This window comes from Dermacentor silvarum, chromosome 2, assembly GCF_013339745.2.
Source record: "Dermacentor silvarum isolate Dsil-2018 chromosome 2, BIME_Dsil_1.4, whole genome shotgun sequence".
NCBI classification, from domain to species: Eukaryota; Metazoa; Arthropoda; class Arachnida; order Ixodida; family Ixodidae; genus Dermacentor; species Dermacentor silvarum.
In genome coordinates this window covers 202776353-202803428 of record NC_051155.1, presented here as the reverse complement: position 1 = coordinate 202803428, position 27076 = coordinate 202776353, and the positions used below count along the sequence as shown (strand labels likewise).

Sequence of the window (27076 nt, the reverse complement as noted above, 5' to 3'; positions counted from 1 at the left end):
GTTCACTCCCCGTGAAAGAGCGCGTCCCTCGCGCCCTTTCACTCGCACATACAGCGTTCGGCGGCGCGCGGCCACGATTTCATCTCCATTGACGTCATACGGAACCTCACGGCGACGGCGACGGCGACGGCGACGGCGACGGCGACGCCGACGGCAGAAATCTGCTTTTGAGTGTCCATATAATTGCTATCGCAATAAAATAAATTGTCGGAGTTTCACCTGAAAGGCGAAGCATCAATTGCGATAGAAAATGTGTAGAGAGCTATACGGAGTAACGATAGTAGCTTTATCAGCTGTATAAACTTGGACATGCAGTAGCACCGGCGACACGCAGAACTGTTGTCGACGCCGTCGGCGTTTTGCCCGCGTTCGCACAAAATGCGTGAGGCGTTGGTGACTGTTGCCGGAGCCTCTGATATGAATAGGCACTTGGTGCCGCAGCTAAACGTCGCCTCCCTCCCTTCCCTCCCCCTCCCCCCCACGGCCTCTCACGCGTTGGAAGAAGGCGCGTTTGCTCTACATATATATGGTGATTGTCAAGGAGGAAAGAGACGCCTACTTCTGCAGCCCTGATGGGAGTACGGTGCAGAACGCGTGTTTGTTCTCCGCCGTGGGTGCACTCCCCGTGAAAGCACGCGTCCCTCGCGCCCTTTCACCCGCACATACAGCGTTCCGCGGCGCGCTGCGACGGCAACGGCGAGGACGACGGTGACGCCGACGGCAGAAATCTGCTTTGGAGTGTCCGTATAATTGCAATAAAAAGTCACACGTAGCACACTCACAGCGTGAGCAGGTGGAACGGCTCAAAAGTAGCTTCAATTTGGGCACCACGGACAACAGGGTCTTCGCGGCAGTCGGTTCACCTCGTTTTGACAAGAGCGATCTGAATTGTCTGCCCGGCGACGAAGGCGAGCTGCGGCTTGTAATGCTCTCTGCACAGCAGTCTGCTCAGACCGATAAAGCCTTACAGCTGCAACACACATGTCGAGCACGCTGCGTTTGCAGGCATCTTAACTAGATGGCGCCGCCATACTGGCGGAGGCTGGGGATCGCGTTTTTTTTTTTTTTTTATAATTGCGCGTCTCGTCTGAATGGCATCTCGTCACCTGCGCCTGCACACGATGAGTTTGCAGGCGCCTTAACTAGATGACGCCACCATACTGGCGGAGGCTCGGGTCGTCTACGCCTGTACGCGTGCCTGGGGAGCATTTATAGCTCCTATTTCCACTGTTCGATAGCAAGCGCTTGCGTGGCTCAGTGGTAATCTGGCTGGAGCGGGTTGGATCCCGGCGCGAACCGGGTACTTTTTTCGCATTTCCAGCGATAGCTTTCGCCGGACGCCGTCAGCGGTGGCAGCGGCGGCAGACACCATCGCGAACCGAAACAGCTATTGAAATCAGCCTATAAGACCTTACGCTGTAATAAGTAAAATGAAATGAAATACCGGGTGTTTCAGTGAATGCTTTAATAATAGTTAAAACCTGCCTGTGGCAGATAGCACAATTTTATTCCATGGGCTACTGGTCGGCTCAAGGAGACGACCATTACTGCCACAAAAAAATGAAATGCATAATTGACTAATTACAAAAATGTTACTAATTAAGTTGTTAACTAATTACCTTATGGCACATATCGCAATTTACAAATTTTAACCGGGGAGTTCGTAAGGCGGATCCACTTGGAACGAATTCTCAGGATGACACCAGTTTCAAGATATTAATTCCCGAACATTGCGGAGAAACACATTGGCGTTCCAGTTACTTTTGCGCATCAATGTGTAAAACGACGTTTTGTTAAGAAAGGTAGCGGCAACTACACGCGTAACCTCTCCAGGCGTCGAAGGAGCAGCACTAGCAGACGATGTGCCGCTCGCTCAATCCCGTGCCTTCTGCGGACGCCTGAAACCGCACTCAGTTCGCGCTTGAACCGAATAATTATTAATATTTGTGGCCTAACCTGCTCAGAAAACTTCAAACGACAGGTAAAGTAACTTGAACGAGTCCGCAGCACGTTAAACGGTAAAATAAAACGCGTGCGTTTCCGAAGCAGCTCAGTCTTTTGAACAGTTTTCAACAGCGGTGGTCATACAGGGCATTTTTTTTCTTGGTTGCTTGCACTTTTTTGAAATTCAACGTCACTTGAAGTAGAGATAATATTTCGGTCAGCTGATAGGGCTTGTTTCCAAGTTTGCAAAAATAGGCAGGTTGTGAGCTTACTGCAACATTCGGAAAAGTCATTGCGCACCGAGCGCTCTAATAGCGCGCAGTGCATAATGCGCCTTATTATCGGTTTCATTGCATTTGTCAGTGTTCGGCAGTTTTCCAACGGTTACATGGTCTTTTTAGCCTAGGTTATTGTGTTTATATAATACTGTAATACCTTTACTTAGGCGAAAGAGTTGCACGGCATCTGTGGATAATCAGCAACCAGAGCTTCCAAGAACTAGTAAATATAGCATGCCTACTAGTGCAAATCAGTCTCCGATTTTAATTTTTATCTGTTTTTAAAGAAATGCATTTCTCCAAGCCCTTCTCCTTTTATTACCCCCCGCCCACCTCCATCTTTCTTGTACCTTTGTAAGCCCCGCAGATATAAAGGTATATCTATCTATATACTTATTTAAATCCGCAGATATAAAGGATTACAGAGTGTGCTTGTAAATAAATTTGGGGTAGTTCTACACTTATAGTCTCTACAACCAGACTATAGCCACGAAAGCTGAGGTAGATGTTTTCTTTTTTTTTTTTTTGTCGAGATGCAGGAGAATGAAGGAACACTTATTTAAATGTTTGCTTTTATTTCAGTAATGCAGAAAAAATTTAATATTTGAAAGCCTTGCTGTAAGCACTAATTTGAAGCAGGTCCCATAGGAGGATACAATTAAGAAAAAATTACTCCATCTCCCGCTAAAGGGAACCATGTGTGGATTCGAAGCAGCGGGGAGATGGTTAGCTTGAGCGGGAGATGGTTTCGCGGCAGCGGCCCGAGCGCTCATCGCGGCGCTGCACAGGAGAGAGAATGAGGCGCGCGTGCTCCGTCATTTTCATACCGCGGAACTACCGTGGCGCCCCCAGAGGAGTATGCAGCTGTCGCACCACCTGTCGAGCGCACCGCTCCGGATTCCTAGAGGAGAGCAAGGGGGAGCGTAGGAGAGAAGAGAGAGTGGAAGGGGACGCGCATGCGCTGTGGGGGTGTGGCACGCGGGCGCCGCTCCGTAGAGTATTCCTAGAGGAGAGAAAGGGGTGGAGCGTTGGAGAGGAGACAGAGGGGGGGACGCGCATGCGCTGTGGGGGTGTGGGACGCGGGCGCCGCTCCGTACAGGATTCCTAGAGGAGAGAAAGGGGGAGCGTAGGAGAGTAGAGAGAGGGGGAGGGGACGCGCATGCGTTGTGGGGGTGTGGGACGCGGGGCAAGACAGAGCCGCCAGCAAGAAATGCTTCGCATTGAAAAAGTCAGTGCCATTCCACTCTGTGAAGGTGGATGACCAGCGAAGCTGGGTATGTGGTGTTTGACCGTTGCTCCGGTGAAACATTCAACGTTTGCGGGATCGGGGCCACATGAACGGTCCGCATTTCTTTCCGCCTCGCGGTCCAGGCGGGCAGCACACTTACGCTTGGCGTGCGCGGCCCGCTCATCGTCAGTGGTCTCCTTCCACCGCCGCGATGTGCGCTAACGCACAAAGAACCTACACACGATATAGGAGCCACTATGACGTTTTTTTTTTTTTTTTTTTTTTTCGAGCGACTCTTGTATACACTAGCCTGCGCCGGAGATGTAACGCTAAAGCTGCGGCTCCAGCGGCGGCTCACCTGCACCGGAGGGTGAGTCATTATAGGCACGGTGCCAGCTGCGTAGGTGCACGTTCACACCACGTGCGCATCCAATCAGAGGCATTTCGCTTCCGCCGGGGAGGGAAAGGACAGTAAAGAGTTTCGCGCGTGATGCATCCGCTTCGTTTCCGTTCCGTTCAGCCGTGCTCCCTCAAGGGCTGCAGAAGATAGCGTCAACATTTCCCTTTCCACACGAACCACTTACTACGTTCAGTTCAGTCTCCGAAAACAGATGGGACGGCCGCGCATTTTGCGTACACCCGAACAACAGGCAGCTCTCGCCGAGTGCCCGCAAAAGGCGCGTCGTCGATGGGCCGATCCTACGGTGCGAGCCGCTGAAGCTGCGGCACTCCGCCAATGCCGACCAGATTAACTGACCTTCCCTTGGTCACGGTCAAGTTACTCACAAGGAACATAACCGTCAAACACAAAGTGCACTCAGGACAAGCTTCGCTTACTCACACTTTCCGTTAGAGCAAGGGCCAACGATTTTTTTTTAAAGACGGACACGCCAATCGCAGCGCGCGTACTAACGCTGACGCGTTCGCGGGGCGGCCAGGGTGAGCTACGTCACATTATGAAGAAGCAAACAAAAGTTCCCGCGAAAAGCGCGGTTTGGTGCAGAAGTTTTTTACGATCCGAAGTTAAAAAGCACTGCCATCTCGACGTTTTCATACAGCGCAACAAGGTGGCGCGACGCGTCTGAAATTGTTTTACGATTCCGAAGTTTAAAAACGCCGTCATGCCTACGTTTTCATACGACACCCCAAGGTGGCACAACTCGTCTGAAATTGTTGATCTACTCCCGGTATATCTATCTACTTCAGTTGCCGGACGCGATCTCCTGGAACCTAGCCTATAACAGCTTCGTTCAAAAAAAGAAAACAGCAGTTAGCAAGTAGCGCCATAGTCCACAGCGTCCTGTAGCACTCGACTGACCAAAACACCAATAAAATCAGCTCTTTGATGTTCGCCTATATCAAAGAAGCCAGAGACATAAAAATTCTTAAGCTTATAATTTCTTATGACCCCTGCAGCAATGAAGAATGACATGGAACTAAGTACACGCAATAGTAAAAACCACAAAACAATTATGAGCCATTTCATTCTGTGAAAGTGGATGACCAGTGAAGGTGTTTAGCACACGATACTGACATGACACCTAATTTGGAACAAAGTACAAATCTTTCAGTGCACAAGTCCGCTTTGTAGGATCCCGCGCACATTGCCGATCATGGTCAAGTCAATGTCGGATCACAGCAGATCACACACCCTACAGCTACACCCAAACTGTCTGTCCAGAAAGACCCTTTTGAATTTAGCGTAAGCGGCATTAAATCTTCGTAAATTACCAGCATGGTTCCTGTGTCTTTGTGAGACGTTTCCGCCTCACGAAGTTGGTGAGCGAGACTTAGTTAAGCAGCCGACAAGCTTGCCTTGGACAATATAAGCAGGAAAACAAAGAAAAATCACCCTCTCCTTCTAGCCTCATCCCGGAGGGCTCAAGGGCATAAGATCTTAGCCAAACGCCGCCTTTGTGCTTTCTATGACACTTTTCGTCCCCCTATCACGGTACACAGGGACTTACCCAGCCTCGTCCCCTCTTCCTCTCGACCCCGTCCATACAAAAGCGAAATAGCCACGCTATCCTGGAGCGGAAACTTCATCGAAAAGCAGCTTCCACGGGGAATGAAATATGGACACATTGATAAATAGTAATACAAGGAGAAGCGGCCTTGAAGAGAAGACGAACCGATTGATCCTCAGCTGCACTTTATACATCAGTAATGATGATGATGGTGATGCCTCAATCAATGGCACAACCCACTGTGGGGGATAGGCCACGAACCGGGTGGTATTACGATCGAAATTTAAGATAAATTAGTTTAGAAATAAATGAGTAGTCAAATTAAAGGGAAAATAAGCGAATAATTGAAGATAGGAAACTAAATCAGTAGCAGAGCGAACTCCTCGTCTGTCACTTTCTCAGCGGTCGCTGACATTCAAATTTGTTCAGTTAGTAAGCGAGGGTGTCCAAGTTTATGCAGCCGATAAAACTACGGTCCTTACTCCGTATAGCTCTCTACTAATTTGCTGTCCCAATTAATGCTTTGCCTTTCGGGCGAAACTGCAACTTTTTTCTTGTGATTGGTAAGGCTACAAGCAAATGCAACGGCACCACCAGTGCAATTCCCCTAAAGCCAGCCAAATACCTCGAAGCTTCTTTTTCTTCATTAACCGCTCGTATCGAAGAAAACGTACGCGTAAAAGACGCGAGCAAACCGAGAAGTAATTGCAATAAGATGTTCTGGAAAAATAACCATAGACATGAAAACCGAAGAGTAGACCGGAAGAACTATAAGCGGGAATTATATAACTGCAGCCCACGTCGCTTTTGCACATGCTACGCCTGGCAACTCTGGCGCAGCGCCGGGGCTAAATGAGGCGCCGGCTAATCTTAGGGGTTACACAACTTCACCTTCAACGTGAAAGCCCGTGGGAAGCAGCAACAATATCGGAACAGCCGACGTGCACATGTTCTCAAAGCCGGAGATAGAAAAAAAATAAACGAAAACAGGGAAGCTTCGACTAAGACGTGAGGCTGCATCGCTACGCGTGGCTGACTGAGCGATCATTTCAGTCGTGTCTTGAAAGTTCTTATTTCTCCGATATGGTGCAGCGGTCTCCTATACAACTTCTTTCCTTTTTGCTGTGTGCCTTCCCTCAGGGTTTTACCCCAGAAAATCCACAGGGGACGCACGCTTCGCTGCGGGGTGTGTGCGGTTCGTGGGCTGTGGCCTGGCGGGTATAATGAAGCTGCAAATAGCCGGCTGTCAGCTGGCGCCCGCCACGGTATATCTATCTATCTATCTATCTATCTATCTATCTATCTATCTATCTATCTATCTATCTATCTATCTATCTATCTATCTATCTATTCTATCTATCTATCTATCTATCTATCTATCTATCTATCTATCTATCTATCTATCTATCTATCTATCTATCTATCTATCTATCTATCTATCTATCTATCTATCTATCTATCTATATCTATCTATCTATCTATCTATCCACGTCCGGTCTGTCCAGTTGAACATACCATGCATTTGGTAAACTGCTCGTGGTTTTAGAGAATGTAGCGCCCTCGCGTAACCCTCGCGGTTTGAGGGCCGTGCGCTGCGCGAACCGCGAACTACCTCAGATTCTGAACCCACGCCGTCTATCGAAATCTTGCGGCGCAGCCGTATACGCCACCTGTTCGTTCCCAGCATCGTGTGCGCTGAAATCCTATAACTCTATTTGTGGCATTCTACAAGGAGGCGCGTGCAAAACATGAACTTATATGCACAGTCCACCACATATGCAAAACATACACAAAACACTCAAGAAGACTTGAAAAACTGAAGTGTCTCTGAGAAAGCTTGAAATGCCTTCGTTCCGCGAGATGCACAGGCATCGTGAGCCCATAGTCACTGGACGTGTCTTTGATGAATGTTGAGAGACGGAATGACGTTCTTTGATGAATATTCAGTGCGACACTTCTCCACACTAAAGTGCGACAACAATCCGATGTTTTTTTTTTGTTGTTTGTTTTTTTTTTCTTTTTTTTTCTATCGATGGGCGTTTAACTCGCTCAATTCTCTCACGAAGGAAAGACCAGCAAAAGCGGTATTTCATCTTCAGCGACAAAACCGAATACACCCTAACTTGGAGAAGCGACAAGATTTCCAAAGTATTGCAGTATGAAAAAAAAAGCATAAACAATAAGAATAATTATAAAAAATATTTGGTGGTTGACTTCAGCATTTTTTCTTTCTCACTGACAATACAACTTTCACATGACTGACTGCGTGCAGCCACCTTGTATTGCTTCATTCCGTATGCCTCGTTCCAAAAAATTATAAGCGCTAGCAAAGCGTCGGCGTTTCATTTTCTTCCATGTGCCTTTCGAAATGGTTTCATCGGGGTTTCGCCAAGTTGGTAACAATGAAGCAACATTTGGCGATTCGCCTAACCTATCCCGAACAATACCGTCTGGTTTAAGTCATGTGCGAGTTTCAACTTTCCTTATTCACGAAGCCCTCGTGCCGAGGCTGGCAGTAAATTAAGTTTCAGGTTACGTCTGAGAAAGCCCTTCGGATCGCGTTTCGACATACATGGCATAGGTCACTCCGTAAAGACAGATCCGCCATCTCGCGCACGCAATAAAACCGCAACTCCCCGCCAGCTAGGCGCGCAACTGTTGTGAATTCCATATGGAACAAGAATCGATGCTTTTCTCGCAATACCTCCCCCCCCCCCCCCCCTCCCCCCTCCTGTTCTTCTCATTCCCATCCATATACTCTATCTCCCCTTCTACCGCCACTCCTTTTCCGTGGGATTGCACGGCTTACAGCGAAACCGCTACTTCGATGAATAGAACCAAGAAAAGGCAAAACGAGAGCGCCTGCTGGCAGCAACCCAGCCTGCTTCGCAACGCCGACAGCTTGATTGCCCCCGCTTGAATTCGCAACCATATAGATGTCGGGCAGATACAACACGCCGAGGTGGACACGCAGAGATATATGTCTCGGGATGTTTGCAACACCACTATAGGCGGTTGTGCAGAGTTATAATTTGCGGCCGCAGTCTCTAGGAAATGATTTCATTTTTTTTGCCATTTCTTGTCCTGATTTTGCTTTGTCTGCCTTCTATTATTATTCACTATTAGGAAAGCGAACAGTCTCCGCACGGTCTGTTGTCAGGGGCCTTTTCTACGTCTGTAGAGATACTATCGATCGCCTGGGCTGCCTCGCTGCCTCGCGTCGGCGCACCTGGCTACGCAGCGACGGCGCGGTACATTCAACTCTCAGTTAAGCAGAAATATATCATGCAAGAAAGTGCTTCTTCTTCACTTTTCGTGCTGATCTAACAGCTCCAAAAAGATAACAATTACGTTTATAGATATGGAAGCATTTTGAAGCACTTTGAAGCATTTTGAAGCATTTTGATACGAAGTGGCGTCTGCCAAGGTGTAAACAAGTGAAGCCAGTGGCGCGCGCTGTCGCGCGTATTTGTGGATGCAAACCGCCATTCCTCGCTAGGCGCGGCAACCGCAAGGCGCGTAGACGCGAGCTTACGCGCGTCCGCAAGCGTACGTGTGGTCTGGGCTTAACACTCCTCCGTGTACCCGCGCTCTTGCTCGGGGCGGTGCCGCCGCCTACGAGCAGTACTGCATTAGAGAAGTACTGCATTATGACACTAACGCGCACCGACAGTGAACGCTTCGGTGGTCTCAGCACTACGACGCCTCGATGCCAGCATTCGAAGGCTGGAAGGGTTTCGAATGACGTCAACCCTCTTTCAAGCAGCTGCATAAGCTTTGCAACAGCTGCAATCTAATCTTACGGACCGCGCCAAGCCTGTTTCCGTTGTTTGCCCGCAGCCCTTATCATCCATCATGTTGGCTCATCACTTTGAAGCTTGTTTTTGTGGTTTTTCTTGCGAAAACGAGTGCTTAGTTGTACGCTGAATGCCTGAATTCAAGTAAGCTATACTGCTATACCTGCAATTGTTAGCGGTTCATCGGGATCGTTTTTTGCTTACAACGACGGACACGACAGAACCCTTGGCTGGTAGAGGTACAAAGCTTCGCTTTAATAATCATTTATTTATCGTGCCCAGGAACAACCATGAGGTCTAGGTGCTGGCGCACGTATACATAGAAAAAGAAATACAGCAGGGGAATATCAGCAAAAAAAAAAAAACAATGAATAAAAATAACAATCTTGAAAAGAAAAGTGTACATACATGTAACCGTAGGCGCAAATGCATACATAAGAAAAAGGAGGAGAAGGGAAGTTGAACAATATGTGAAACTAAGACAAAACAACGGAATGCTCAGAGCAGAAGAAAGACAGACAGTTGTGAAAAATGTCATGGTCATGAAAGTGGGCGTTATAAAGACTGTATTCTGTGGACGATTGAGTGTTGGTGATGACAGGCAGCAACATGGAAAGGTCTGTGCTCTCGGGTGATCTTGCGCGGAATACAAAACATGATACAACTGAGGAGTTCGGGGCACATGAGGATACCGTGAAGGAGTTCCGTGAAGGAACTCCTCATTACGTGATTTCTAATAGCCCTTGCACTGATTTCAGACGTTAAACTCAATCAATAAATAAAGCACTTGTCAGTGAAATCAATCACTAGTTAGCAAGCTATTAACAAGCATGGTGTCATGCACTACACGCAAACATGAACACATCTCACTGGATGACGACGCGCACTCGCTGTCGAAACACTGGAGTGAGAAGGTGCGACAGCAGCAGCGAGCGAACTGACCTTCGTGCTGCCTCGCGCTTCAACGAGAACTAAGCGACGAGAACACAGTGCGCGCGAAGCAATCAGCACTCGGCGCACTCTGTCCACATCGCAGATCGCCTTCGAGATAGGCTAATAAAACTTGTTGCTGGGCTAGTCGGTTCATGTTACACCTTAGACCTTATGGTCGCTGAGCACAAATAATCAAGGAGGGACGGTGTCAATTGCGCCGGCGCGCCCCTTGACCCCATTCCTCTTTCATTTTTGCTCTAAGTGACCATATTGTCTAAGGTATATCCAAGATAGGCCCCGCGTGGCCGCACCATAGGCAGCCGCCGTCAAAGTAGAGCGCTTGCTATCACGCAGAAGAAAAATTCCCTTTATAAGCGCCCTGCGCCTGCGCGTCTGCGCGCATAGGCAGCTGCGCGCCGACGATCCGAGCCTCCGTCAGTATGATGGCGCCATCTAGTTAAGATGCCTGCAACAACCGCGTGCGACGAGTTGCGATTCAGACGTGATGCGATTCAGACGAGGCGCGCAATCAACGCTATCCCGATGTAAGATGTGCACCACGTATTCTGGGTACCTCTTCGGTACACGTTATGGCGTCTCCTCGCAAGGTACGAACCGCTGCTGAAGAAGCGAATCGTAGAGCTACGTGCGCGGCTACAACCAGGCATCATCGGGCTCAGCAGACTGCTGTGCAGAGAGCATTACAAGCCGCAGCTCGCCGTCGACGCCGACGCCGGGCGGACAGTTCAGATCGTTCTCGTCAAAATCGAGGCGAAGACACTTTGCCGTGAAGACCTTGTTGTCCGTGGTGCCGAAATTGGAGCTACTCTTGCGCCGCTAACCAGCTTGCGCTGTGACTGTGCTGCGTGTGCCGCGCAGGCCTGTGACTCTTTTAAACTATTCCATTGCTGTGAACACCATCGCAATAACGTATCTGCTCATTCAAGCTTCCACAGTAATGTTTCGGAACGATTGTCATGCCATATTTGATTTGAATATAATTATAACAATGGCCCAAATCCGCAAGAACCAGGACCTTATTTTGGCTTGTTTGCTTGAGGACGCATGGCTGCAAGATTTATAACATACCGTAGCACAAAAAAAACCCACAAGACGAGGTAATTTATTCAATCTCCCTCCCTTGAATTCCTGTGTTTTTGGACACGTGCAGCGGTGCCCATGTAGAATATAAGTATTCACTTACCTCAATGCACATAAAGGTCAAAGTATATAAACCAAATGTTGGAATATTTTGCATGTGAAGGTAAACAAAAAGGTTACGGAGAAAGCCCGCAATTCCCAGTGGAAAGGGTCTCGAATATGTAACCTACTAATCGGATATTGTAACTGAAATACTCGCACCATCAATATTTTATACTTCAGCAGCATCTGTTTACCACATCGTTATTTGAATGTACTAATCAGCTTGTCGGTTCTGTTCGTATTTATGATTCATGGCATTGTTTCATTTTTTAAAGACTATTAACTTTTCTTTGTGTTCTTTACCTTGATCGTGGCTCATGTCAACTTACACGCAGTTTCATAATTCGCAAGTCTCTAAAAAAATGTACGCAGAAGCCAAACTACAACTCTTCAGTAACAGCGACGCGGTGAAAGTTTTTTCTTTATGCACAAGCTGCCAGAGAATAAAAGGTAAAACATCATGCAAATTTAAGTCACATTGTCAGCAATACCATGTTTTACCTTAAAGCAAATAATTGGAATAGGTTGAACAGCTGCTAGAAAGCTCTTTTATTATTTTCTCGTCGTGACAGTCTTGGTAGATGTACTTGGTCACTTATTTGATAGAAGAAAAATACTAAAATGTCTTCATGTAATACAAAGCATGGATTGGCACCATGGTTCTCTAACACCGAATGACTTTCACAATGCATCTGCACTGATTTCGCAATGGCTGTGGTCATTTGTTTTCCTGTTGAGAGCATCCAAGAAAGTCTTCTTCGTTTCGCTCCACAGCGAGGAGCTATTATCAAGGCGAGAGTGGTTTCTCCGTGAGAGAGCAAATGTACCATCTCATCCCTTTCTTCTGTGCTTTGAGCAACAAAATCTACGAAACCAGAAATCGCAAGTCGCGTTCCTCAAAGCGTAGACATACTGTAGAAGAAGGGAGCGCAGAACAAGACAGGTTTCGCGGACAATGCGCAGACACCATCGGTTCGTAGAGTGAACAGACTCAGAGTAGACGCGGGTAATTTCGCAAGCCGAGGAAGACGCCTCTCGCCGTCACATTTGACCAGTTCTGCACTGCACTGCATGGTAGTAAAAGGCATTGCTGTGCAGTGGCGCTTTTTCGCTGGGGCATTTCCCAGTGGCAGGGCGTATGCAAATAAATGGCTGCACAGCCACAACTCAACGCCGCACGAAACCACATCGAATCCTAGTGGTGGTGCCCACGTGCTTGATAAGTAATTGCAAGACAGCATCCCGGCAAACCACGCTATATGCAGGATGTGAAGCTGAGCGTATTCTGCATCCGTCTTTTGCGGGTGCCTCCTGTGCAAGTAGAGAGGTAGGGGACGTTACACAGTTCCCGCTCCAGAATTAACTTGTAGCTAATATGTCTTCTTGAACAGAATTGCGAGGTTTAACGTCCAGAGACTGCACAGTGGGTCTTACGGGATGCCTTTGTGGAGGGCTCCGGAACAATTTTTACAACCAGGAGTTTTGTAGCATGCACCCATAGCACGGTACATGGGCGTTCTTGCATCCCCCCCCACCCCTCCCCCTCCCTTTCAGAATGTGGCCGCCGCGACTTGTAAGCGAACCCTCGACCGGCCTCTTAGCAGCACAACACCATGCACTATGCCACCATGGAGGGTCGCATTTACGTAGATAACCCGGCTCCTCGCACTGGAATTAACCAATAGTTATTGAAAAAGAAAAGCAAACCCTATTTTTTATCTTTATTTACTGTGCTTCAGCAGCAAGACATTGTCATAACGTACATGTAGCGGGAAAGATAAAACCAGACAATATTGGTAAACCTATTATTGACATCATCGTGAATGCAATTAATGGGGTTTATCCCGAGTTACACCCTTGTTCTAACTAGAGCACTGCACGGGCTAGGGCTTACCCGAAAGCCCGGGCCCGGCCCGGCCCACGGGCCGGGCCGGGCCGGGTAGAGCAGTTTTTTGAGGGGCTCGGGCCGGGCTCGGGCACGGCGTGTGCTTTTTGACCCGGGCCCGGGCAGGGCTCGGGATTTTTGACGCGGGCCCGGGCCGGGCTCGGGCTTTCTGCGAGTTATTCTCGGGCTTCTCAACTCTGAAAAACATGTATTTTTCGGTCTCGGGCCAGGTTCGGGCCGGTTTCGAGCCGGGCTCGGGCCGGGCTCGGGCTTAAGGTAAAGGGGTGGCGGGCCGGGCCGGGCGGGTAACGTAGATCCCGGGCCCGGGTCTCGCCTTAAAGTTTTGATCGGGCTAGGGCGGGCCGCCCAATGTAAAAACGGGCCTGGGCCGGGCCGCAAAAATCGGCCCGTGCAGTGCTCTAGTTCTAACTACCATGAATATTAATGCATGATTGCTGCTGCGGCAGCTATCGCCACTCACCTCATTTTTCTTCCGTACACAATTAAGTTGTACTGCATTGAGCCTAATGTGCCAGTTTGCGTTTCAAATGACAGTACCAAGGCCTGCGCTTTACTATGAAAATTATCAGCTATCGACACGCGAGCCTCAGAAGTCAACAGAAGTCAGCGATGCTTCAAAGTAAAGGGTGCCGGGGATGTAAAACCCCAATGCACAAAAAATAAGTGCTGGGCCAAGTAACCAACAGTGTCGTTCAAAGCCAGAAGCAGCCGCAAATGGAACGCTTCTTGACGAAGCCTCCTTGAGTGTCGCACACTTCCGGTGCTCCTTCAGCAACAAAGATTATGTGCGAATCTTTACCAGCGCTGGCGAGACAGGCAGTATAAGCCTGTTGGTTTCCACATTTTAGGACGTTGGCAAACACAAAGGCGCCACGCATGAGGCCTACGATTCTCGCTGTTGGAGACCACTAACACAATGTACGGGTATTACGCAATTATTCTACCACTGATTCATCTTGTAGACACGTCCATGGTAAGCCGCAGACAAAGATAATGGGGCCGCAATTGATAAGTGCACCGAAAAAAAGTAAGTGTTTTGAAAAGCGAGACAGTATGCTTACACACCTTTCCTCACCGCACTATAGGCTTTCTTTGCCTCTTCGCTCACCAACCGCGGTATCACTTTTCTCGGCCTGTTTCCCTAATACCCATCGATTTATCGCCCTAAGCAAGATCTCGGTGGACCTATCAGCAGCCGCTCTGCTGGACTCTCGAGGTTGCGGCAAACTTGCCTCACTGACTCGTCGGCCAACGTCGGTGGCCACCTTTACACAAAGAAAGCGTCGACCATGGCGCAAGAGCCAGTGCGACTCGCCCGAGGAGAAAGCTATACCGTGTCGCACAAGGCGAAAGCACCGCTGTCATGTTGCGTCAGTAAGACAAGGATATCTTGGTAATCAATCATCTCGCCCAATCCTAGAAAGCAGTCGAAAGGAGCTTTCATTGTGTTTCTGTATGACGAATTTCCCTCGCAGAGAGTCGTTTTTTCTTTATTTTTTTTTCCGCGGTGATTCGGGAGCAAGGTATTTCGACAGAACTTCCATGTTCCTTTTAGGTATCCTCTTCTTTGTTTTTTTTTTTTTTGTGCGTGAGTACGTTGTATGTCTCAGTGTCGTCAGCGGCGGCAAAATTACATTGAAGAAGGTACTGCTTCTTTCGCGCCCGCTTTGCTGATGGTCTTACTCACTTATGAAGCCACTTTCACGCGGAGAAGTTCACCGTTGGCGGTAAATTTCTTGCGATACTGTATGCCGCAACATGAGATACGAAACATCGATGAAAGTTTATAACGGTATACTCTGTTCTTTTGCTCTGAGGTTTCGGTCGCAACGGAATAGTAAATATCGACTTTTTCTTTCTTTCTTTCTTTCTTTTCTGTTATAAAGATTAAATGATAAGTATCTTTTCTTTCTTTCTTTCTTTCTTTCTTTCTTTCTTTCTTTCTTTCTTTCTTTCTTTCTTTCTTTCTTTCCTTCTTTCTTTCTTTCTTTCTTTTGTGTTATAAAGATTAAATGAACAGTGTTGAGTAATACTTAGAGACACCCACTTTCATGGTAAATGTAGTCGCCAAAATACTCCGATATTGCCAGTGTCCTATATTATTTACCTTTAGTCGTTAGGGACTGCCCTGAATGCTACTTAATGAACAAAAAACTAAGTACCAGTTTCACAAAGCCTAAATCGGCTTTCTTCCTGTCTATTTGTATCTATGTAAATATATTTTGCGCAAAGTTAACAAGAACAGCGATATTTTTTTGTGGTATTTGGAATTCAAAATCCTTCAAGACTTGTGGGTGGGTGTTAGCGAGACACGCAGAGTGAGATCTTCGTTATTATTTTTTTGCCCACGCTAAGCAATAAAGTTTCTGGATTATATCCTTTAAGAAGCATCAAAACAGTGCTTGAAGAAAAAAAAAGTCACAGGCCTGCGCGGCGCACGCAGCACAGTCACAGCGTAAGCTGGTGGAGCGGCTGAAGAGTAGCTCCAATTTCGGCACTACGCACAACAGGGTCTGATCGCGATTAGCGGAAACAACTCGCGGCCAAGAAAGAACTCACAATTCGTGCACAGACGTCCACAGAGACGTACGCCCCCTAGATTCAGGACGGGCTGTCTCTGTGCCGAGGTCGATAAGGACATGCCTGAAGTGGACAAAGTGAGACACGTACTGAAAGGCATAGCCGATGACGCCTTCAATTTGCTACTGTGTAAGAGCTACTTTACAATGGAGCCGGTCATCGCAGAATGTCGTTTTGAGCAGGCCAAAATCAGAGTATTACTCACCGCTTCGACCGACTTCCCAATACGGCTGCCATGCCCTTATGCGAAGGTTTAGCCACGCTCCGTCAAGCGCAAGCTCCAGAAAATGTAACCAGGATCGGCCGTCGAGAACTCGAGACCATGGCACCCGTTACCCCTCATGACGGTAGGCAAAACAACAACCTGGCTACTATTTTACTAATTCAGGCCGTGCTTCGCCAAGAGCTCGCGAAGATGGGCATTTTACCCACCTTTGATAACGGTAATGTTGCTACCAACCCAGTCTCCCCAGTCGTCGCTGCTGCTACACCGAACACGACCTTCAGGCCACGTTATCGAAATCAAGCTGATTGGCGCAAGCCGGATGACCGGCCCATCTGCTTCACATGCTCTAGGATTGGACACATCGCCCGCCATTGCCGCAGCCGCTGGCCCACGTCCTACCGACCAAACCCTGCTAATCGCTGGCACCCGGACCATGCACCATATGCTGCGTCGTTCTGTCCTGAGGCCTCAAGTGCTGAACGTCCTCCTAGAGAAAACCGGACCAGCCGCTCACCATCACCCCAGCGCCGTCAGTCCCGCTCACCCCAACCTCGCCGCTCTCGGTCTCCCTTTGATCGCCTCTCGGGAAAACTAGCCAGTGCAGCCCCCGAGGGGACGCTGCATTTACGACCCGGCCTGAAAATCCTCTGATTGTCCCTGATACACGATGCAGCCCTCTTGAGTTTCTGGTTGATGGTGCGGCAGGTACAGCTGTTGTTTTTACTAGCGCACAAATTCCTGTAATGAGCTCAAACCTCCGCCGCCGCCTCCAGAAAGTCCTGACGCAGCTGCAGCGTTGTGCGCCTTGCCTTGTAAATATATCTATTGTATATAGAATCTCCCCGCAACACATTATACATTCTCAGTTGTCTCTGCCTCGCTCCCTTGTAGTTACAGCGCTGACCCGCACATCATCTCATTTAGAAATAGTGCGCAACATCCTGTTTTCTTTTCTTCATCTTCAGCCATCGCCTAGCATTGGCCACTACGAGTTCTGATAATTACCTTGAGTTCAACAATAATTGTGAGTTCACGTATATATATCCTCCGTTGATTGTAACCAGTATAATTCCATCACATAAATGTTCAGCGTTGCTACGAGTATGTCACGCTGTACAGGCTGTTCTCTCATTAGGTGAATACCTGCGCATCGGTTTGAGGTCACTGGCTCCCGCAAGAAAGACAAGGGGCTGACGCTTATGTTAGAACACCGATTGCCTCAACACACACACTACTTTTGACCAGTCGCAGTTAAACTTCTGCTATATTGAATTGCATCAGTTAACAATATGTGCGCATGATTATATTCTCTTGCCACTAGGAAAGGGGACAGCCAATTCATCACTTTCGAGTGCAGACGTCTCAACTGCACCGTTGAGCTGAGATCTGTGTTTCTGCAAGGCACCGGTGGCAGCTACCAGAGAGTCCCTGTCCTCTCACTCTTGCAATCAGTGGGAGAGCCAAGTGCCGAGCCAAGGAAGTATGACCGGGTCTCGGCTCATGCCAGAAACGAACTTTCCCTGCGGCCGCCTGCGGAGGCACAAACAGCAGGCTAAGCAGGCATAGGAGATAATCCCTAATTGCAATGGTACAACACAGACCCGCCACGTCAGCACGTATACGGTATACAAGCAAGTGGTGTACGGCGCAACCACAACCGAAGCCGACTCCTGCCCCATGAACGCCTTTCCTCGCTGGTCTTCCATAATAGATGGCGCCAAGCGCGTGCCGCGGATCACTGAGCAAAGTGATGGCGAGACCGTTCGCGCATGCCCGGTGCTGGTTAGTGCTGGCGACGGGAAAGCAGGTCGCTCCGATTTCGCCGCCAACGCTAACATCGTGTTTGTACCCTCGCGCCCGTACACGAATGCCACTAGGGCACTCTAGATGCGGTCGTTTCATTATTCACAGGAGCGCCCTGGCCGCCGACACACGCGCTAGGAACTGGCACAGTGGAGGATGCCCTCGTGGCGGCTCTGTTATTCATGCTCGCCGCATCCCGGATGCCGTACGCAATGGACTCGTCTCGCTGAACACGCGCATCGGGTCTGAGCGAACAGCTTGTGAACAAGCGCGAAAGGGATAACGGGAAAATAACCCAATCACTCAAGGCTTCCCTATCATAGCTATATCAGAGAAGCTCCAGTATGGCTCGATCCGCCGCCTCTTACTATATACTTCAGTCACAGTCACGCGTGCGACAAGATGAACCAACGTATGCGCACATGTGTAAAGATAGATAGAAATCAATGGAGAGGAAATGTGTGGAGGTCAACAAGACGAGCGTATGGTTTGCTACCCTACACGAGAAGGGGATAAGAGAAAATGTAGTAGAATTAGGAAAGAATTAAGAAGAGGAACACTGCGTGCATGAAGCAGGACACACAGCAGGGCTATAAATGGTCACTGAGGATGGTGCGCGTTTTAAGAGAGAGAGAGAGAGAGAGAGAAACAACTTTATTGACGGCATCACGAGGTCATTAAATTAGCTTTCCGGCGATCCGAAGCGGATGCCGAATTGCTTGCCACGACTGTTTCGGCCCAGTTAGTTCCTTTTGCCTGAGTCTGAGTAGACAGGAGTGACTCCCATTTCTCGTGAGAGGGTGCTGGCAGTATAGACTATTGAGGAGGGTTTCCCTCGCATTCCCAAAGAAGGTGATTTTGGGTAGCTTTCGTGCAGTTTCAATGTTGCCCGTTTGGTTGGATTCTATCCGGATAGATTTTGGATAGCCAATGGGGGCTGGCGTTAGAATCGTTTTGGATTTTTCTCCAGATGGTAGCCTGTTCCCTTGTTACTTCTGTATGCGGGTTCGCATATGTTTTGCGATTCGGTCTATAAGTGGTAATTTCGCTATATGTGGTAATCCTTTCCTGCGGGAAGTCCAGGGTTCAGGCGTCCACCTGCCGGTTGATTAAACCTCGAGATACCTGGTGGGCCGCCTCATTCGCCCCTTTTCCACGCTTATTCATGTTAGTTATTCATGTTGTTCATGTTAGTTTGGCTTTTTAAAAGAATAGGAGAGGAAAAACTTTTAGAGAAAAAGAAAATGGCGAAGCATTGATTTATTCGTATCACTTTCCATCTGGCTGTATATTTTACTAGAGCGATAAGTGTCTTTCTATGACGTAGCGGTTGCTATTCCAATCCGTCGCTCAACCTTATGTACGTAATACAATATGATTTTCTCTCACCCTGTGAAGTTCACATCAAAGCGCTTTATGGCAAACACTTGCCGCCTTAGGTTTGCATTTATCAGGTAGGATTTTTTATTATTGAAATTATATAAGGAGTTCTAGGCGCAGCGCTTACCGCCGGAAACTTCTTAGCTCTTGAATATGCAGTAAATACGAAATACATTTGCGACACAAACCATATAACAATATAAAACATAGTTACAACAAGTTAGCGTTGCCCCATGCATCTCTCAAAATACCAAGACTGAGAACAAGGACGTACTTGAAGTGATAATGTGACCAACGCTGTCACGTAACCAATAAACACTGAAGCAACGATGCTAACCACAATAATATGGAAGAAAACTATTGCATTGCTCTTGTTTCTTCTAACTGAGAGGTCAACCGTCTAATTTCCTTAATGACGAGTTAAGTCTTGGTTTGTGATGGTGTGGGTATTCTAGTAGACAGTGATACATGCCTCTTTGAACAAAGCAGAATCACACTGAGGAACTTCGCGTGGCAAATTCTGGGTAAAAAGTGTTTTGTGTAGGCAGTGCCTAGCCGCAAGCGATATATAAGGGTTGCTATGATTTGAACTAAAGACAATGAAATGGTAAATTCATTAAGTGCTTCAATATAAAACCTATCGTAACTTTTTGAATTTCTGTCAAACCACGCTATTCTACATAATTTGGGTAGTGTTGCTTTTAAACGCACCGCAGCTCATTTGAAAAACAGGGTTGTTAATAACGTTGTATTTGAGAAGAACCTGTTTATTCTTGCTTTCTTTGCTCAATATTGCACGTTAGTTTGGGTGAAATACCTTAATATTGTTTAACTGCCCTACATGACAGGTGAAATATTAAAGCCAAAGTAAAATGACGATAGTGTTTGTTACCGTTTATTTGTTTACTCTGTTTTTTTTCTTACCCCAATCTCTCCACCTCTTGTCTCACGTAACGTGCATCAATAATGCTATTACTGGCATAATTAATTATACTCCCACCCTTATCCATCCCTACACTATGCGGAAGTACTAGCCTCTTGATTAAAGCAGGGCCCCGTCTTTACGGTGTTGTGCCTCAGGGTAGCGTTTAGGCCAGGAATCCTCTAGGCATACGGATGAGTACGTCCGGGAGTAGAAATGAAAGAAAAAGGTTTATTTACATATTGGAACAAGTAGTTAGATTCTAGTCAGAGCTCTCTCAGTTCAGACTCGAGTGGTTCTTTTTAAGCAGTTCATTTTTTCTAGTTCCCTGCACAAGGGAATTCGATGACCTTGTTGCGGCCAATCAGAGAGGTCGTACTGTTAAAGAACTCCGCCTCTGATGTCTATCGTTCGAAGCAAGGTCGAGGCAATCTGGAAACGGGGATTGACATTCCTTCTACGAAAGTCGTTAACACTGATTTCTTGCTCTCTGTGATGGTCAGCTTGTCAGGGTCAGGAGACTAGTCTTCGCGGTCGTTACCACTTCCACGGAAGGGCGGCGGTTGTTTTCGCCTCGAAGTGAGATTTAAATGCGTGTCACAGTAGGTGTCGGGCCCCGTCGCCGTCTAGGCGTGCGCTGATGACGAGGCTGCTTCGAGCGAAGCACCCAAAGAATGTGCACTGTCGATTTAGGGCGCAACAATGGCTAGGTATTCACGGGCCAAAATATCCTCGCTTATCATTATCGCTATAACGGACACGCGTGGCTGAGAACTCTACAGCGACGCGGTCGAGCGCTGCATTGGCAGTGTTCGCTTTTCCACACGCGGAGACAAAGGAGGAGCGAAAACTTCCCACTCAGAACGACCTCTCTGTCAAGGATACCACGAAACGAAGTCCCGACGAATACAAACGATGTTAATACTGCGTCCCCAAACCCCCGCAACGCAACGATATTTGCATGTACATTTATTGATTTTTCTTCCGCTTTCCAATTCATAGCGTTCATTTATTTATTCCCTGTGCGTCCTAACATTAAGTGTCTTCGATCTTTACTGCCCGGCAATTGTTGGCGCCCCTTATGTGCCTTGAGGGGAGAGCCTTATAGCTACGAGCCACCCAGACATGCATCGAGCTATTAGACTGCGCCAAATTAATGGCGTGCTTTGGTGCTCCGTAATGCTTTTAGATCGCGGTCATCACTGCCGCGAGTCTCATGGTGCGGCTGAGGGTTGCGTATTCCAACACCACTTTATCGTCTCTGTAGGGGAGTAAAAAATATTAAAAAATTTAGTGCCCTTCCACTCTGTGAAGGACGACCAGCGAAGCTGTTATGTGTTCTTCTAAAAGGAAGAAATTATATATATGACTACATATATGCAAATAAAGCATCAAGACAATGACACCATAATCCACCTTAATCAACACTAATCCTCCTTAATACACCTTATTCAACCTTAATCCACCCTAATCTACCTTAATCCTCCTTAATCGACCTTAAGCCACCCTTGTCCTCCTTCATCCACCTTAATCCACCATAGTCGACCTTTATCCACCTTAATGCTCCCTAATCCACCTTAATGAATCATAACCCTCCTTAAACCACCTTAATCCTCTTTCATCCACCTTAATCGACCTTTATCCACCTTAATACACCCGAGTCCACTTTAATCCACATTAATCCTGCTTCGTCCACCTTAATCCACCTTAGTAGACCTTAATCCGCCTTAATGACCTTAATCAACCCTAATCCACCTTAATACGCCTTAATCGACCTTAATTAGACTTAATCCACCTTAATCCTCCTTTATCCAACCTCAATTCGTCGTTTGGTGGGCAGACTGCGACATAATGGTCATCCATCACTGGTTTTGACACTTTTGTTAAACTTACATAAATAATAAGCTACTGTGGATTCAATTTTGTCCACGCGTCTTTTTTCTACACACCCTGTCGACGCACGCACTATTGGTCAGAATCTAGGCATATACAGCTTCACTGTAAAAAATAATCACCAGTGCTCATAGAAGTTCGCTAGTTTCAAGCATGAGTGCAGAAACGAAAGTAAAACAATTGGAAGGTAATTCTACCTCCAGTTGAAGTTGACGAAAGACGAAGTCATCTTGAGCGAGTTGGGGATGAGATAGGAAGGCGTCACTGCGCACTGCACTTTATCGCGTCACTGCTCGCGTGAGGGCAGCAGGAGCAGCGTCGGACTCAAATTTTCTTCACGGCACCATCTTCGGGATCAGCCTAAATTTTGACGTATGCTGACGCGCTAATACATTTTGAACAATTTCCGGGATTTAGCGTGCCAAAACTACGATCCGATTATGAGGCACGCTGATGTGAGGGAAAAGCATCCGTGGCGTAATGGTCATGGTATCAGGCGCACGGTATGTGCTGGATGCCCTCTGTTCAAATCCGGCTGTTGGACATTTTAATTGATTTATTTAACTTTAAATTACACAATTTCGCGAAACAATGAATGCGATAGCAATTGTTAGACACACATAGAGAGAAAGAACTCGATGACCGCGATCAGCATCGGCTATAAAATTACAGTTTCTCGTCGGTTCTATCGCCTTGCGTCGGCCCCTCTCTCCTGTTCAGCGGTATGATCATGGTGGGACGATGTGCTTCCGATTCGCGCTTTTGAAAAGCAAGGTTCGGTTGCCTCGGCTTATCCTCGGCCTCCTGTTTCCGCAGCACCGCGTCTGGGCGCCCCCGGAAATGAGCTGGAGCGTGCGCCGTTGTTTCTTCGAGCGCCATTGTTCCAGCGCGTTGTTTCTGCGTCTGGATGACGGAGTAGTTTTGGTGCGTGTGCGGGCCCTTCTTGCTTCAGTGCGATTAGCATTTCACAGCAGCAGCTTGTAAAATTAGACGCCGCTTCGGCCTTTGCCCTGCTTATATATTCGGCGCATTCTTGTACTTTAGACGTTAAAACGAAGAAAACTTAAGTGAGGATGTATTATACTCGTGCCCAATATCGATCATTTTCTATTCTTTCTCTACCCCGGAAATTCGTCAAGTGAAAAAGATGCCCATGGTATAAGCTTAAGAAACCATATTTAGGGCTCATAAAGGCGAATGTTTTGCACGGCATTTTGACCGCAAAAATAGGCTGAAGGGGGGGGGGGGGAGCACTGGGAGGAGGTTGAAGTTACAGAGCAACACCGACGCACATCCGTGACAGATCAGAAAATTCACATTCGAGACCCTTGAGTTCGCTAATCTTGACTACGCATGCCTGAATAGAACACTTAATTTAGGGATATGCTGTGCATTATTTTGGACTATATTTGACCAACAATAAGACATACCCATAAATCTGTGCATGCCTGACTATGCAGTTACTTGAGGAACACGTTCCCCCGCGCGAATATGTAGCTCACATAAGGACATCCTGGCAAATGTAACCGTAGCTGTGGTTACACAGCCACGTTCATCCTGGAGGCTCTGCAAATGCATTTACAAATTGGTGTTTTTGTCGTGCAAAGCTACAAGACGCACTATTCATCCAAATTTAACACTGGGAAGACTGTGCACCTCCGGTGCTTTTTATGTACGTCATTTATGTTCGCGGTCTTTTATTCTGTTTTACAGAGGCTGCTGTGCAGACATTGAGGTAGAAAGCACTGCTGCATCGCCGACTTCCACCTCAAAGCGTCTTCTCGCATTGCCGGCAATACCAATTGGATCGACGTTGACATTGACTAGTCTTCACTCGGCCACAATGGAGCAAACATCTCTGTGATAAGTTCCCACATTCGTCAGCGCCTCAAGAAAGTACTGACCCTAACCCTAACCTTACCATAACCCTTTTATCTGTGTCACTGACGGAAGCAGTCCTCCAGTCATAGGAAAGTATACATCTTGTATCACAACCACCGGTCACCATACCTCCATTTTATTTCTTGTCTCCAAGCAATGCCCCTTGGCTACTCAATTTTTTTATGTTTCGCAAACGAAAAAAAAAAGAAAACAGGAAAAAAGCAATCAGGCAAGAACAATGCGAAAATAAAAGAAAGAAGGACGAGCAAAACCTTCGACTTGTCGAATAATTTGACGTCACAGTGCCGTTCACTAGCTTTGTTCTTAGCTGTAGTGGTAATTCCGTGTGTACAGGGAGGACGGTTTAGCTGGCCTAGACCCCTGCAGTAGAGTAAAATTTTGTTGAAGTGTGAAACATTTTTTTATGACGGTTGTAGCTTCGTGACACGTTCGGACTCAAATTGAGAGCGAAAGTTTTCGTGAAGCTAGCTATAACGCGTGAACGTGTATGTGCTGCACTTTGTAACTTTGTAGATATGACTTGCGTGCTGTTCAAGAAGCGTAGAACATCACTGTAATGTCACTGTCTATTACTCTCTCCCTCTCAAGTGCACTATTTTGTCTCTCTTTTCCTTTTCTGGTATTTCCTTTCTTTTCTTATTTCTTGCAATGTTATTACTATTATTCATTTATTTTTATTTTGCTGTTGCCAAAATTGCAGCGTTTTGCAGGTGTACTTGAGAGCAGAATGCCAGCTCACGACACCATATTCGCATTGAAAAGTCTAGTGCAGTAAAAGTCCGGACCTTTTTGCGTGCTTGCAGGGTGCTCCGCTAGGCGCAATAATAACGATGGAGTGTGGTGTCCTGGTTGCAGGTGGCTTGTTATAAAAAGACAAAACGAATTGCGAGCGCGAAATCGCTAGCCATCCACGCTTTTCGAGGACAACCACAGGTGCTTCCGCTCTTATTGCTCTAGTCCGACTATTTTCATTAGTGTTCTTACGCTTCGCGAAGCGTATCATGACAAATGGCCAGAACGACGACTCTCTTCTCTCCACCCAGATTCTTTATTTTTAGTTTTTCTTTCTACAACTCTCTTTCGCTTCTAAGTGTTCTCTCTATGCCTTTCTATCTGTTCATTTCATCAACGTCCAGCTCGCACTCCCGCGAGACAAGGGCAATCGATGCCTACACTAGCTGCTCTCTGAAACGAGAGTGTAAGTACGCTGCTAATGGCGAGCTCTTCGCTTCAGAGAGTTTATTCTCGGTTTACTTTACTATAATTATTATTATGATTAGCACTAGGGCTTTTACTGTTTGTGTATTGCGCTACTTCCTCGTGCTTCAGGCCCGCTGCGTCAGTCAAACTTCGCGGGAGATTCTCCTTTTTTTAGTAGACAAAATGTTTTTAACAGTCAGCACAGGTGTCATTTCTTGCAGTTGGTATTGAAACCTAAGTCGCGCGTTGGATTCAAATATGCTTGAAAGTTCGCTTGCGGTTGGCATTAAATCCTAGGCCACGAACAGCATCGAATGATGCTCTAGAGGTCGCTTGAAATTAGCATCAAAATTTTCAGTTGGTATTGAAACCTAAGCCACGCATTGCATCAGAATATTCTTCAACGCTCACTAGAACTGCCCGCTCTCGCGAGGCCATTTTTATGGCAGATATAATGCGGCTTTCTTGCACGAAGTTGGAGAAAAACTGTCAACTTGTGCCTTTGAATATGTGAAGTCTATCAGAGTTGCGTACGCTGGACTGGATATTTAGGAGACAAATAGAGATGCAGAACAAGCGTTACTTTGTAAAAAAAATTCTAGCGAATTTACGCACTATATTACCTCTCTGAAGGACGGGCTAGCTATTTATATATTTTGAGCATATTTTAGCAAAATATAATAACGCCGGTGTACAATCATTTCGTAGTCAGCTCACGCACGGTAACCTGTATAAACAGAAGCATGGCTCCTGTAACGTAACGTACATCAGCTCACACACACACGAAAAAAAGATATGTTTACAAACCCACACACAGAGCGCGAGGAAAAAAGAGAGGCTGTTGATTGAAGTTTGGAGAGGTTTGCCTGCCGATTCGTCTCGTATGCTATTGCAAACGAATGCAGTCATACAACCTACAAAAGTTACAGATGACTTGCAGGAACGAAAACAAAAATAGTTATGCACAGGCTTGGTGTCACCATTGACAAGTACATCCATATCTACTAACACTTACAGGATAGTACCTAAAACGAGGTCCTCCGAGAATATAAACAGAATGCGACATTCGTAGTAGCATGCTAAACTATTCGACTACCTTTAAGCCGGTAAACCAAAATACCACGTCTTTCTCTTTTCGGGGGTCCTCGGTGCTTTCTTCAAAAGAAGCGAAACTGCCCAGGCACCTGCAATGAGGCGCAATTATCCAAAGCGTTGATGCCCTCCTCGCCCAAGTGTCAGAGGCACCATGTGCCAGCACAAAATATCACTGCCGCTTTGAAGTTCGAGTATGAGGTTTCTTAAGTGAATAGGAAAACTTTGCAGCGTTGCGAGGGGGTTCTCGCGAAAGCTGGCCGCTGCCCCAGAGTTTCACTTGTGACCGCTCGGGACGCACTCCTTCCTGTTCCCTTTGATATTTTTAAATATGTTCTTATCATAATTCGAACAGTTCTTTGTCACACTCCACATATCTACTAACTCGAGTTCATGAACACATTTAAAAGCTGAAGCTGTTTAGTTCAGCTTTGTAAGTATACAGCAAACTTACCTCAGCCATAACCATTTGGTTAAGTGTTGATGGTAATTATGATTTTTTTTGTCAGATGGTATTGGACAATTTTCACTGATTTCTTTACTTATATTTATTTATTGTTTGTTTGCTTGAGCTGGTATAGATGCAATATTTGGCAATATTTGGTATGCAATATTTGGCTAAGCAAGAAGCAGCCAACGCCACTTTTGATGCCCACCTCTACTACGCACATTAAAAAAAGAAAATGATTATTTGCATAACATGCATCTAACCAGGGAAACTGCTGCTATGGTAACGTACTCGGACAAACAGAGACACGCGTATACAAGCCTGCCCGCAAGCACGAATCTTTATACTATGCAAGCTGTAACAAGCCAACCCAG

At 47.0% G+C, this 27076-nt stretch overlaps 1 protein-coding gene across 1 annotated transcript in view; it reads right to left on the bottom strand.

The window, feature by feature from the left end:
* The window catches only part of LOC119440668 (hemicentin-2-like), a 216503-nt gene that overhangs the window by 174706 nt on the left and 14721 nt on the right, over positions 1-27076 (bottom strand). The gene's annotated exons all lie outside the window — the stretch shown is intronic.